Source organism: Diabrotica virgifera, chromosome 1, assembly GCF_917563875.1.
Source record: "Diabrotica virgifera virgifera chromosome 1, PGI_DIABVI_V3a".
Taxonomy (NCBI): Eukaryota; Metazoa; Arthropoda; class Insecta; order Coleoptera; family Chrysomelidae; genus Diabrotica; species Diabrotica virgifera.
In genome coordinates, this window is record NC_065443.1 from 249,602,127 (window position 1) to 249,616,203 (window position 14,077).

The window sequence follows — 14,077 nt, forward strand, 5'->3', positions numbered from 1 at the left end:
GACCCTTTTGCCCCCGCCGTTTCGTCCCCAGCCGTTTCGCCCCCGAGATTTTACCTAACATTTTTAACTAGTTACAATGAGTTATAAATACAATGTTAGTAACACATTTACCTATTGCTCATTTTTTGTTTATTTTTCTTAGAATTGCTTTGTTACACATATTTATAGTAGATAGACAGGATTAATACATAATTGTTTAGATACATGTCAGATATAATTTTACATATTTTCTTACACAAAGGATTTTGTTCTCAGAAAATTAATTTTGGCTTACTTACAATTTACGGACCTAACCTAACCTAACCTAAGCTAAGAACAAAAAATGATCAATAGGTAAATGTATTACTAACATTGTATTTATAACTCAATGCAACTAGTTAAAAATGTTAGGTAAAATCCCGGGGGCGAAACGGTTCGGGGGCGAAACGGTTCGGGGACGAAACGGTTCGGGGGCGAAACGGCTGAGGGCGAAACGGCGGGGGCGAAATGTCCGTATCCCGGTACCACCCATCCATTTTGGCCTAATAAAGACAGTTGTCTCTAATAGAGTCAGTCAACTGTCTCTATTAGGCCAAAATGGTCTATTAGAGACAACTGTCTTTATTAGGCCAAAATGGATGGGTGATACCTACACCTATACCATGATAAAAGTTTTTTATGTTTTTGTGTAACGTCTATGTGGCGGTTTTTTCTGTTTCTTGCTGTTTGGGGTTGTACGGTGGACAAAGTATGTACTTAACAAAGTTGTAATGCAAATTCATATTTATATTCTTAAGATGCTCATGTATATGCCTCAATGTAGGAGTCTTCTTCTTATGGTGCCTATCCGTTACGGATGTTGGACACTAACATGGCTATTCTGACTTTGTTGACTGCTGCCCAAAAAAGTCCGGTAGTGGTTAAGTTAAACCATTTTCGCAGGTTATGCAGCCAGGATATTCTTCTTCGTCCTGGACCTCTTTTCCCATGCACTTTACCTTGAAGTATGGTCCGAAGTAGGTCATATCGTTGTTCATTGCGCATTATATGGCCCAGGTATTCCAGTTTGCGACGTTTTATGGTTACGACTAGTTCGCGCTCTTTACCCATTCTATGTAGAACTTCTTCGTTGGTAACTCTGTCTATCCAGGAAATTCTCAACATGCGTCTATAGCACCACATCTCAAATGCTTCGAGTCTCTTCAGTGATGCTTCAGTTAAGGTCCATTACCACGCCATATAAAAGAACGGAGAATACGTAGTATTTTAGTAAACGAACTTTTATTTCCAATTTTATATCGTGGCTGTTAAAGATTTTTTTCATTTTGACGAAAGCTGATCTTGTCTTCTCGATCCTTATCTTAATTTCCGTCGATTGGTCCCACTGTTCATTTAAGTTTGCACCCAAATAACAAAAGTAGGTGATTTGTGTTATAGGTTGTTGGTTAACTAGTAATTGACCAGGTGCTATCCTATTTTTGCTTATAACCATGTATTTGGTTTTTGATGTTAAAATCAAGCCCAAATCTGCTACTTACTTCTGCCACCCTGGAGACAAGTGTCTGCAGACCTTCAAGACTGTCTGCAAAAATGACAGTATCATCAGCGTATCTTATGTTGTTTAATCGTTCTCCGTTTATAAGTATTCCCTCGTCTATGTCCGTTAGCGCTAGGTTCATAATGTGCTCTGAATATGTATTGAACAATAATGGGGACAATATACATCCCTGTCGCACACCTCTTATTATCCTTATGTCGTCTGTTAACTGATCCCCTACTCTAACAGCTGCAGTTTGTTCGTAATAGATATTGTTTATTATACGGCGATCTCTGCTGTCTAGATCAATTGAATTTAATATTTTCATCAGTTCGTCATGTTTTATTCTATCGAACGCTTTCTGGTAATCAACAAAACACACATATATATCACAAATCACGTCTCTACATCTTTGAAAGAGAGCTTGTATTGCAAAAAGTGCCTCTCGAGTACCCAATGCATCCCTGAAACCGAATTGTGTGTTTGTCATGTGTTCTTCACACTTTTTATATATTCTTTTATGTATAATTTTTAAAAAAGTTTTCAGGAGATGGCTCATGCATAAGGCTTATTATTCGATAATCTTCACATTTTTTGGCATTGGGTTTTTTAGGGATTGTTATAAAAGTTGATCTTAGCCACTGTTGGGGTATTTTTCCACTTTGGTATATATTGTTGAAGATCAAGGTAAGTCTTTTTACTTCGTCTTGATCCATAATTTTCAAAAATTCTGAGTAGAACTCGTCTGGTCCTGCAGCTTTTCCCTCCTTAATGTTGTTTATAGCAGCTTCTACTTCCGCTTCGAGAATAGGTGGTCCGGTATCGTCATTTTTATTTTGTGTGATGGTGACATTCCTATCGTCTTCAAATGTTGTTGTCACATAGTTCATCCATGTTGTTTTTGTTTCTTCAATATCAACTATTGGATTTCCTTGAGCGTATGTTAAGTGTCCCGGCCTTTTTGATTTATAGATGCCTGCTGCTTCTTTGATATTTTTGTGGAGGTTGAAGGAATCGTGTTTACGTTCCAATATCTCGATTTCTTCACACTGTTCTTCCAGATTTCTGTTTTTAGCTTCTCTGACAGCTTTTTTTATCTCTTTGTCTAGAAACTGATATGCAACGTAGTCTTTCCGTTTGGATTCTCTTCTTCTGTCCATCATCTGTAATATACCGTCGGTCATCCATGGTTTTTTCTTTTCTGTCTTTTTCGGTCGCAGGTATTGGTCTAATATTTCCTTCCCAATGTAGGGGTACCTTTTACTAATTGACCATTATAGGCGAGGGGCAGCAACCCCTAAAATTACGTTATACCGACCACAAAAATCAACTTTAAGGTGAATGACCAATTTCGGTGATTCTTTGTGTTTTTGAGGTCACTGAATCCGAATATGAAGTTTATTTTTATCTAGAATTGCAAAAATGCAAAATATCAATTTTTATGATTTTTCAATTTTACCTCGCTGTATCTTTGGTTGGCTGTAAATATTTCCTTTTGAAGTATGGAATTTTATTGTGTCATCTTTGAAGTATTAAGATAACAATGAGATTTGCCAAAAATGTTTAAACAAATAAAAAGAGGAGTTGTTAAGTTTTAAACATTTTGTCGTAATATTTCGTTAGTTTCATGTTTACTTGAAAAAGTTGGGTGACAAACTTTTTAGTTTGTAATTTTCACATCAATAAATTATGTTTCATGGATAAGTTTTCTGAAAAATTTTAATTCAAAATATGCGATAGGAAAAAAGTTAGGTAAGTACGTGACTTTATAGACGAACGACACACCCGAAAAAACGCTTATTTCTCGAGATATTGTGTGATGTGATGACCACGGTATGGTGAATGGCTAATTTTGGTCATACTTTATGTCTTTGATGGTGCTAAAAATTAGGTTTATTTTGAATTTTACGTGGGGGAACATTGTCAAAATCGCAATTTTTCCCTAAAAATAAATGAAATCACATTTTTTTGAGTTTAACTCGCTACAACTCTGTTTCATTTTAATATTTTTTCTGAAATTTTTATAGTATATATTTTTTACCTTTCTGAAGGCAATGGTACCTGTTTGAATATGTCTGTCTTATTATAATAAAAGTTATAAATTATTTAAAGTAAAAGGTGCAGATTCCTGAATTGCAAAATTGAATCGCAAAAGTTGAGTGACAAAATTTGAAATTTAGCTTTCTAATCAAGTATATGTACATGTATATATAGGGTATAAAGAACAAAATGTTTTATACAAAAAAAAAATGGTGCAACTTTTAATTTTAAGAAAAACGTGATTTCATTTTTTTTTGTTATTTTTAGGGTAAAATTGCGATTTTGACAATGTTCCCCCATCTAAGATTCAAAATAAACCCAATTTTCGTTTTCAGCACCATCAAAAATATAAAGTAGGACCAAACTTAGCAATTCACCACACCGTGGTCAGTATATCGAGAAATAAACGTTTTTTTGGTGGAGTGCCACTCGTTTATAAAGTCACATAACTTGTTCCCTATTGCATATTTTGACTTGAAATTTTTCAGAAAACTTCTTCATGACTTATTTTTTAATGCTGTGTTGATTAAAATTATAAACTAAAAAGTTTGTCACCCAAGTTTTTTAAGTAAACATGAAACTAACGAAATCTGACGACAAAATGTTTAAGAATTAACAACTTTTCTTTTAATTTGTTTAAACATCTCGGACAAATCTCATTGTTATCTAAATCCTTCAAAAATGAGACAGTAAAATTTTCAAAAGTAAATATTTACAGCGACAAAATATACAGCGAGGAAAATATAAAAAATCATCAAAATTGATTTTCCCATTTTTGCATAAAATTTGATTTTTAAACATGTTCCACCAATTCTAGATAAAAATAAACTTCATATTCGGATTCAGCGACCTGGAGAACATAAACAATGACCAAAATTTGCCATTCACCTATCATGGTCGCTTTTTCGATTTCTAAGCCTCAAATTAGGGGTGTGCCGCAAAAAAAGAAATAAATTATTTACACACTTTGACATGCTATATTTTCACTTCCTTCATTCGTTCAAGTGTGTACAAACTTATCAGTCTTTTCAACTCCAAATAAATTTAATTACTTGGGGTGTTGGATCAATAGCAGCCTAAATCCTGACCTAGAAGTAAGATCGAGAATAGAACAGGCCAGAAAATCTTTCGAAAGAAGACTTCTATGCGATTCTCGAATAAAACTCGAAATTTGACTACTAGGGCAGTCAATGAGAGCAAGAACAGGTTATTACCTCCGAATTCTATCCTACTGCATGGATTTTAATGAAATTTTAGGGATAGCCTGAAAATATCTCCTTATTCAAAGTCTACCCTATGCCAATGTGTGCTTTTGTCTTGGGGGCGGTTCCCAACCCTTCTCGGGGGTGGAAAATTTTTTGGTTAAAGAAATACGGAAGTTGCTAGAGAACCCAATTCTAAGCAAAAACTGTTCAATAATTTTTTTTTAGAAAACTCAATACTTTTTGAGTTATTCGTGGTTGAAAATTGGCCATTTTCATTGAAATATAACACCTTTTCAAACGGTTTTTTGCGAATACCTAAAAAACAATTCATCTAACTAAAAAAATTATATAAAACATTTTTGTAGCTCATAAAAAACAAAGAGATTCGTTCTTTTTTCAATCTTCTAGTTATAACACAAAAAGAGATATGGTAGGTAAAAAGAGTTTGTTTTTTTGGTGCATGCTCAAAGCAGTGTATTCAACTTGAAATAACAGAGAAACGGTCGATTTTATGTATATAATGCATAATGCTACCAATAACTTTTATTGTGCTTGAAAAGTCTTTTCAAATAAGCAATATTAAATGTGGATTACATTCAAACTAAGCGAGATATGCTGCAAAAAATTGATGACTAACGAATTTTAAGAAAAAAATTGAGAAATATATTTATCCCCTCACCCACAATAATTTAAATGCATTGTTTTCCTTCTACAATACATTTTACTACAGTATTATTTTTATGTTCAAAAAGTTGAGGGGGTTTAAAATAAATGGTTTTTGAAAAAAATAAGATCAAATTATAGAGCGGATATTTAAATTTTCTTAAAAATCTTCTTTTTCTCCATGTAACTTGAAAATGATAAGACATACTGTTATAAAAAATAAAATCAAAATGTCTATCTAGAAGAAACCTTCATTTTTGTATGGCATCTTTTTTTGGCATCTCTTATCATTTTCGAGTTACATGGAAAAAAAGAAAGATTTTTAAGAAAATTTAAAAATGCGCTCAATAATTTGATCTTATTTTTTTTAAAACCATTCATTTTAAACCCGCCCAACTTTTTGAACATAAAAAAACACTATAAAATGTATTGTAGAAGGAAAACTATGCATTTAAATTCTTGTGGATGAATAGTTAAACATATTAGAGGTGTATCCACACCTCTCGGAGACCTTCGGGTTAATTTATTCACTTTATATGTAAATATTTAAAAAAATTGTACCTATTATTGTTGTTGAATAAATTATTATTATTATTATTATACTTCTCATTTTTTTTCTTAAAATACGTTAGTCATCAAATTTTTTACAGTTTATATTGTATAGTTTGAATGTAATCGACATTTAATATTGCTTATTTTAAAGGTCTTTTCAAGCACAACAAAAGTTATTGGTAGCATTATACACCTAAAATCGACCGTTTCTCTGTTATTTTAAGTTAAATACACTGATTTGAGCATGCACCAAGAAAACAAGTTTTTTTCACTTACCATATCTCTTTTTGTGTTATAACTAGAAGATTCATAAAGGAAAGAATCTCTTTGTTATTTTATAAGCTACAAACATGTTTTACAGTAGAGCGTCGATTATCCGAACTAATTGGGGGACATGGGTGTTCGGAAAACCGATTAGTTCGGATAATCGAACTATATTGAGATTGTCTTACATATTTATCCACAAGTGAATAAAAAGCCATATTTATAACTGTATATTTGTTTATACCTTGATAATGACAAATAGCAATTAAACAAAAAAGTGCAGTCTTTGCAACAACCTATTTTTGGATACACAATAATATCTTAATACACAAAAATATCTTCAATTTTCTTCAATTATTGAAGAAAATTGAAGATATTTTAAGCGTTAATTATTAACGCTTGCTCAGTACTCGAGTGCGGGGAGCGGGAGTCGGTAGTTCGGATAACCGGTCGTTCGGTTGATCGACGTTCGGATAATCGACGCTCTACTGTATATAGTTTTTTTAGTTAGATGCATAGTTTTTAAGGTATTCGCAAAAAACCGTTTGAAAAGGTGTTATGTTTCAATGAAAATGGCCAATTTTCAACCAGGAATAATTCAAAAAGTATTGAGTTTTCGAAAAAAAAATTATTGAACAGTTTTTGCTTAGCATTAGGTTCTCTAGCAACTTCCGTAGTTATTTAAGCAAAAAATTTTCCACCCCCGAGAAGAGGTGGGAACCGTCCCCAAGACAAAAGCACACATCGGCATAGGGTAGACTTTGTTTCTTGGGCTATTCCCTACTTACTGTGAAAATATCACGTAAATCGATATAGTAGGATATAATTCGGAGCCACATACCCTCATTGACTGCCCTATACGTTTATCAAAATGCTACATCTGGTCGACTCTTTCCTATGCAGTTGAAACGTGGACCCTTATAACAGCAACCGTGAACCAATTGGAGGCCTTTGAAATGTGGATCTAACGGAGAATCCTCAAAATTTCATGGACATAGCAAACCTCAAACGAAAGAAGTGCTGCATAGAATAGGCAAAGAACGAGAACTTTTTAATACAAACAGGGCCGTAACTACGATGTTAGGGACCCCGGAGCAAAGGTGTTTTGGAGCCCCCTGCTTTTCCCTTGGGGGCTATCCCCCAGCGGAAGGCGGGGTCCGGAAAAACGTTTGATATTTAACACCTTGAATACGCATTTTAATGGATTCTATGACTGAAGTTTCTTGAACCTACATATTGCCATTTTAGTTGGCCAACACAAAAAAAAATTAAATCACCTTAGTTTTTATTCGCTTTAAAAAATTTAAAAGAAAAACAACAAAATGAACAGATAGTAAAACAAAATGAGATAATATAATGAAACAATAAAAAGAAAATTTCTTGAAACTTCAAAACCGAATGGACAAATATGAAGATATGAAGGTTTATTTAGAGAAAATGCAGGAAGAGGTAAATCAGATTGCTGAGGAGAAGAGGAGATACAGAAAATTGAAAAGGTGAAAGAAAAATTCGATATGGAAAAAGTGGAAGAAAAATTGACGGAGATAGGAAAATGTCAAAAAGGAGGAGACCGTCGAGAAGTAATTGTATACAGCTCTAATGAGAGCAGAATCCTATTTGACGAGGATATTAGAAAACGAGATCCGGTACCTTCAGCAGTGACACTCTCGAATGCGAATTACGTCACTGCTGTTAGATTTATTATGCTATGGTACTGGTAGAGCTGATTCCAATGTGCTCATTCCATCTTACCCTTACCTTCCTTTTCAATATGTGGTACCATGTGGTTCCGTTCACGTACCAAGATGTGGTCTGGGGTAAATTGGTTAAGACAAAGTAGCTGGGACCGGAGGCCACTATTCCTGTTGCATTTTAGTTGTTATTTCACTAAAATAAATAAGTTCCTCAGTAATAATTTATATCTTTACGAAAGGTCTCGGGGGCCCCAGCTTAGCCCGGCCCCTCTTCCAATGGCATTTTAGGTTTTATTACGCCGAAATAACTAATTTCCTAAGTATTAATTTAAATTTTTATGTTAAGGTCTAGGGAGCCACAGCTCAGCTCATGCCTCAGGGGCCCCTTCTAAGGGTTCTGTTCCAATTGCACTTTAGTCCAAAATACTAATTTCTCCAGTGAAAAATTAAAACTTAATGTTCAGTTCTAGGGTGCCCCTGTAAGGTTTTTTTAAAATTGTGTCATTTGAAAATATTTCGTTGGGATCGGCTTTTAAAAAACATATTTTTATTTTCCTCGTTAAACTCTATGCACGGCCAAAAAAGGGGCACCTGCGGGGCCCCCCTTGGCAGGGGGCCCCGGGGCACTGCCCCGGTTGCCCCAATGGTAGTTACGGCCCTGAGTAAAAGTTAGAAAAATGTCATACCTAATCCACATACTCCAATATGCTCAAGAAAGATCGAGGGAAATAGCATAATAGCTGTGAGACATTTTTGAGTAGGTATTTTAGGCAACCTGAAATTTTTTCAGGTGACTCTTCCATGATAGCCTAATACAAAAATGCCGGTCTGGCTAGAGGATAGCGGTTATTTTCCCCAAAAATCCCCCCAAAGTTAAAAAAATGGTAAACATTGTTATTACAAAAAATATCATTGGCGTGACTTTAAACTAAATTTAAATATTCAAATATAAAGAAAATAAAGAGGCCAGGCGATTTGAGGGTGATTTTAACTCTGCAAGATACTTGCATGGGCGCCCCAGGATTATTTTCAGGGGGTGCATCTGAACTTCAGAAGATTTCATCTGAATCTGTACATACTATTCACGAGTATAAAATTTACAACTATACATGCATAGCTATGTACATTCCTCACGGACAGGGAGGTGCAATTGTTATTTTGACAGGGTATTTTTTAATATTAAAAATAAATGTTCTAAAAAGACAGGTTTTTTTTTGGTGAAATTTTTCAACTGCCAGGTGATTAAACAAATTGCGCGTGCATGTAAATGAAAAGCACTATAGGTAAGCAGCAGTGTGAGAAAGAGCGTATACCGATAGCTGTTTGCGTCCTATATTGTAGCTGAGCGAGTCCGTTCGCTCGAGAAAAATCATGTGACCTGGCGATACCCATGGTGTTGTGCCTCGAAACGTTAGAGTAATTATTATATATTATAGTTTCTTAGGTAACTTTTTATTAATTAAAGGAAAATAATACGTACTACACAATAGATTTTGCAAATATATGAAAGAAAAAGACAAATTTATTATTATAAATATATAGGTGGAACAGTATAAAACAGTATAAATTATGTGTCCGAATCTTGTACTTCTTCTGCAAACTCCTCATCTAAGCTTAAATATTCATTCTCTTCTTCGTCAGACTCCCCGCGAGACTCAGATTCCTCTTCCACATGATTTGTAAATAGTTGTAATATATATTTAGAATTAATTAAAAATTAATTAGTGATTAATTAATTGAGTTGCTACGTATTCTCTGTCCTTTTATACGGAGTCGAAGCCTGAACAATCACGGGGGCATCTGAAAAAAGACTTGGCATTTTTGAGATGTGGTGTTATCGAAAAATATATTGTATAGTACGTATTATTTTCCTTTAATTATTAAAAAGTTATTTAAAAAACTATAATATATAATAATTACTCTAACGTTTCGAGGCACAACAACATGGGTATCGCCAGGTCACATGATTTTTCTCGAGCGAACGGACTCGCTCAGCTACAATATAGGACGCAAACAGCTATCGGTATACGCTCTTTCTCGCACTGCTGCTTACCTATAGTGCTTTTCATTTACATGAACGCGTAATTTGTTTAATCACCTGGCAGTTGGAAAATTTCACCAACAAAAACCTGTCTTTTTTAGAACATTTATTTTTAATATTAAAAAATACCCTGTCAAAATAACAATTGCACCTCCCTGCCCGTAAGGAATGTACATAGCTATGCATGTATAGTTGTATATTTTATACTCGTGAATAGTATATACAGCTTCAGATGAAATCTTCTGAAGTTCAGATGCACCCTCTGAAAATAATCCTGGAGCGCCCATGCAAGTATCTTGCAGAGTTAAAATTGCCCTGAAATCGCCTGGCCTGTTTATTTTCTTTATATTTGAATATTTAAATTTAGTTTAAAGTCACGCCAATGATATTTTTTGCAATAACAATGTTTACCCTTTTTTTTAACTTTGGGGGGATTTTTGGGGAAAATAACCGCTACCCTCCAGCCAGACCAGCATTTTTGTATTAGGCTATCATGGAAGAGTCACCTGAAAAAAATTTCAGGTTGCCTAAAATACCTACTCAAAAATGTCTCACAGCTCTTGGACCACAAGATGGAAAGAGTAAATCAATTGGAGGCCTTTGAAATGTGGCACTACCGGAGGATCATCAACAAGAAGTGCTGGTTAAGTGGTTAGAATAGGCAAAGAACGAGAACTTTTTACCACAGTGAAAGTTAGAAAAATATGGTACCTGGGCCACATACTGAGAAACAATAAGTACCAATATGCTCAACTAATAGTGAAAGGAAAAATCGAGGGAAAGAGAGGACTGGAAGGAAAAGACTATCGTGGCTACGAAACTCCGACAATGAACAGGGTTGCATTTTGAACAGTTAATAAGAACAGCTGAAGACAGACAAGAGTTTATAATAATTTAAGAGTTTATAATTATTATAGTAGCCAACCTCCATTGACGAGAAGGCACTTAAGGAAGAAGAATATAAAAAGAATAAATGAATCTATGGTTTGTTCAACAGTAAATGGTTGAGTTCAATTAGTGCGGTCGTAAATATTATTAAATTTATCTGACCTGGCCCATTGTTAAGACCCACCCGGAGCGATAAGCAACCGAGGTAGGCAGAGTTGGTCTTTTGACAATTAACACTGACTAGACGGTACTCCCATAATAAAGCCTGAAATAAATTTTACCTGAAACCGGGGCTTTTATACTATTATCGGTTAATCCAGGATGTTTATAGTGGTAACTAATTGAACTCAGCCATTTACTGTTTAACATACCATACCAATATTTTTAAAATAATTTAATTGTGAAAACCTCACTTTTAGTAAAAATGAGGAGACTTAGGATGAAGCATAAAAGATAAAAGTTAAAAATAAAACAGGTAAGGGCTTAGTAAACTAATAAAAAGATTTAAACGAAGTTGTAAATATTGAAAAATAATTAGAAGTCATTAAATTTTTATAAATTATTTTAGTTTTTATGTAACTAATTAGACAAGAACAAGAAATAGTAAAAATACTGTATATTTTACCTGTTTTGACGGCCATATTTGGCCGTTATTCAAAATTAGTAATTGTAAAAAGCGATAAAACACTAAAAATAGTCACTTTTTTGATAACACTACTGGGTATCTTGTTGAAACTGCCTAAAGTCTGTCTTCGCACCAACGAAACAATTACTTAAATAAAAAAAATCCGTTTATCTCTCATAGAATTTCATTCACTCATTTATCATGGAGGCTGGGAAGCCCAAGATGAAGAACAATTAAGACAGCGAATTTACGAAAAACTAAAAAATTGATCTGAATTCCGTCCAGGACCTGATGAGAGACCTTCGAAGAAATTTGCGTCTAGTTGAGGAGAATGGGCGATTCCGCATAATTTAAGAAGTAGTATAGTTTAGATAAGTATCGAGTTGTAATTTATGATAACTATTTAGTGTTTAAATAAACTAATTAATAAAAAAAAAAGAATCCGATAAACATTTTGTGCCAAAACATTTAGGACATACGTTATGAGGAAACTGATAATTTTAAAGATATTCTGCATTCTGGTCTTGCCGCTTTAAAGACATTATTACATACTGACTGTCATATTCAACTTTACTTTTATTTTTTTATTAAAAAAAATATAATTTATCCCGGAAAGTTTAGACCAGGGGTGGGCAAAGTGCGACCCTCGGGTCGCATGCGGCCCTTTATACATTTTTTTGCGGCCCGCGGAAAAGAAGTAAATTATTTTCATTTAACGATTTTGTTTAATTATTGCTAATATTAATAAATAAATATAGATAATGAAGCTATTAATTAACACTTTCGCAGCGGAGATTTTTCCGCAAATTTTCAACATAACGCGGGCAATTATTTGGGTTTCCGGCAGAGTTTTGTCGGCTCCCTGAATGAAATCCAACAAATTAATGGAAACGATATTTTTGAAGTAGTCTGGAACTGTTTGGAAAATTTTAAATTAACGCTGTAACCACCTAGTAAGTGTAACAACTGACGGAGCACCAAATTTAAGAGGAGCAAATATTGTAATGTTGGGAAAACTTAAAGATTACGTCCATGAACAATTTTCAGAACATCAGTTATTATTTTTCACTGCTTAATCCATGAGCAGGTATTGTGCAAAAATGTTTTGGAAGTAGTCAACGAGAACGTCATTTCAATTATAACTAATATTGTTAATAATTATTCGTTCAATAGGATTAAATCATCGTGCATATTTTTATATTATTTAATTCTTTTATAGAAAACAAAAACAATGAAGGGAATCTAAGATTTTTCAAATTTATAACTTTGTTTATTTTGATTTAAATGACGCGTGTTGCATATTACGTATGATGCGTGTTTACATCTATTTAAGCACGGAATTTCCCTTCAAATATTTAAGTAACTAATAGCAATGTGAACATAGAATTTACTATTTTATTTGGGAATAAGCCACAATTTAAGTTTGAAATTAAATATATTTTGCGTTTCCATTTCCAGTTCGGAAATCGTTATCAAAATACAAAACATTAATAAATTAAACTAATTAAGTAAATGCTTAATTTAATAATGTTTTGTATTTTGATAACGATTTCCGAACTGGAAATCGAAACGTCAAATAAATTTAATTTCAAACTTAAATTGTGGCTTATTCCCAAATAAAATAATAAATTGCATAAGATGTCACAAGGAAATAGCTTCAGAACAATATTAGGGAAAAAAGAAATAGGTTCATAGATAAAATAAAAATAAATAAATATATAGATACACATATATTATGTATTTAAGGGAAATACCATGTGCTTAATTAAGTGCGAATGCTGTTTAGGGGGGACGGGTACGGTTTTAAAAATTTGAAATTTTTGATTTTTTTATTATTTTAAATGAAAGTACATAAATAAATAAATAAATAAATGAATAAACTTCAAGAATACTCTCTAAGATTTTCAGCTTGACTGGAGTAAAATTACCGGAAGTAACGCATGATTAATATCCCTACCTTCGACTCGCTTTGCAGTAGCTTGAGAATAGTGATAAACGTTCAACAGCTGTTCCCGTCTCTTTTGTAAATTACTCTGCGATTCAAAAACTTATTCCAGCGTGCATCACTTTACGATTTGACAGACAAAAAAAATTGAAATAAAAGTTGTCAAACCAAATGCGTTTTTCACAAAACAGCTTTTTTCAGGTGGACATTGTAACTCAAAAACTACTTATTGACAGATACACCTGAAATTTTTCATAGATTTTCTTTAGACATTTCGTGAGGTAACTCTGTCGAGATATGTTTTGGTTAACAATAATAAATATGTTGATTTTCACCCTTTTTTACAAAAATGTCTTTATTTTGACTTGTATTTTGAGTGATATAAAAAACTCAAAAATCGTTAAAACTAAAAAAACTCAACAGCGTTACCTCGAGAAACTCATAAATTAATAAAATATTTTTGAATTTTTTGTTTCATATGATCCATTGGCGAGTTCTACTGTAAAATCCATTTTTTGGAGCTGCCTGTAAAAACTTGCCACCGTTGGCCTCTTTTTCAAAATTTGGTCTTGAATGTTTTTTGAATAATCTTTGAATTGTACTGAATATGCTTACTTAATTTAAAAATAAAATAAGTTTACCAT

The 14,077-nt window shown here is 33.4% G+C and overlaps 1 protein-coding gene across 7 annotated transcripts in view; it reads right to left on the reverse strand.

Moving 5' to 3' along the window:
- Positions 1-14,077, reverse strand: part of LOC114329566 (branched-chain-amino-acid aminotransferase, cytosolic) — a 201,529-nt gene that overhangs the window by 169,179 nt on the left and 18,273 nt on the right. The window lies entirely within an intron of this gene.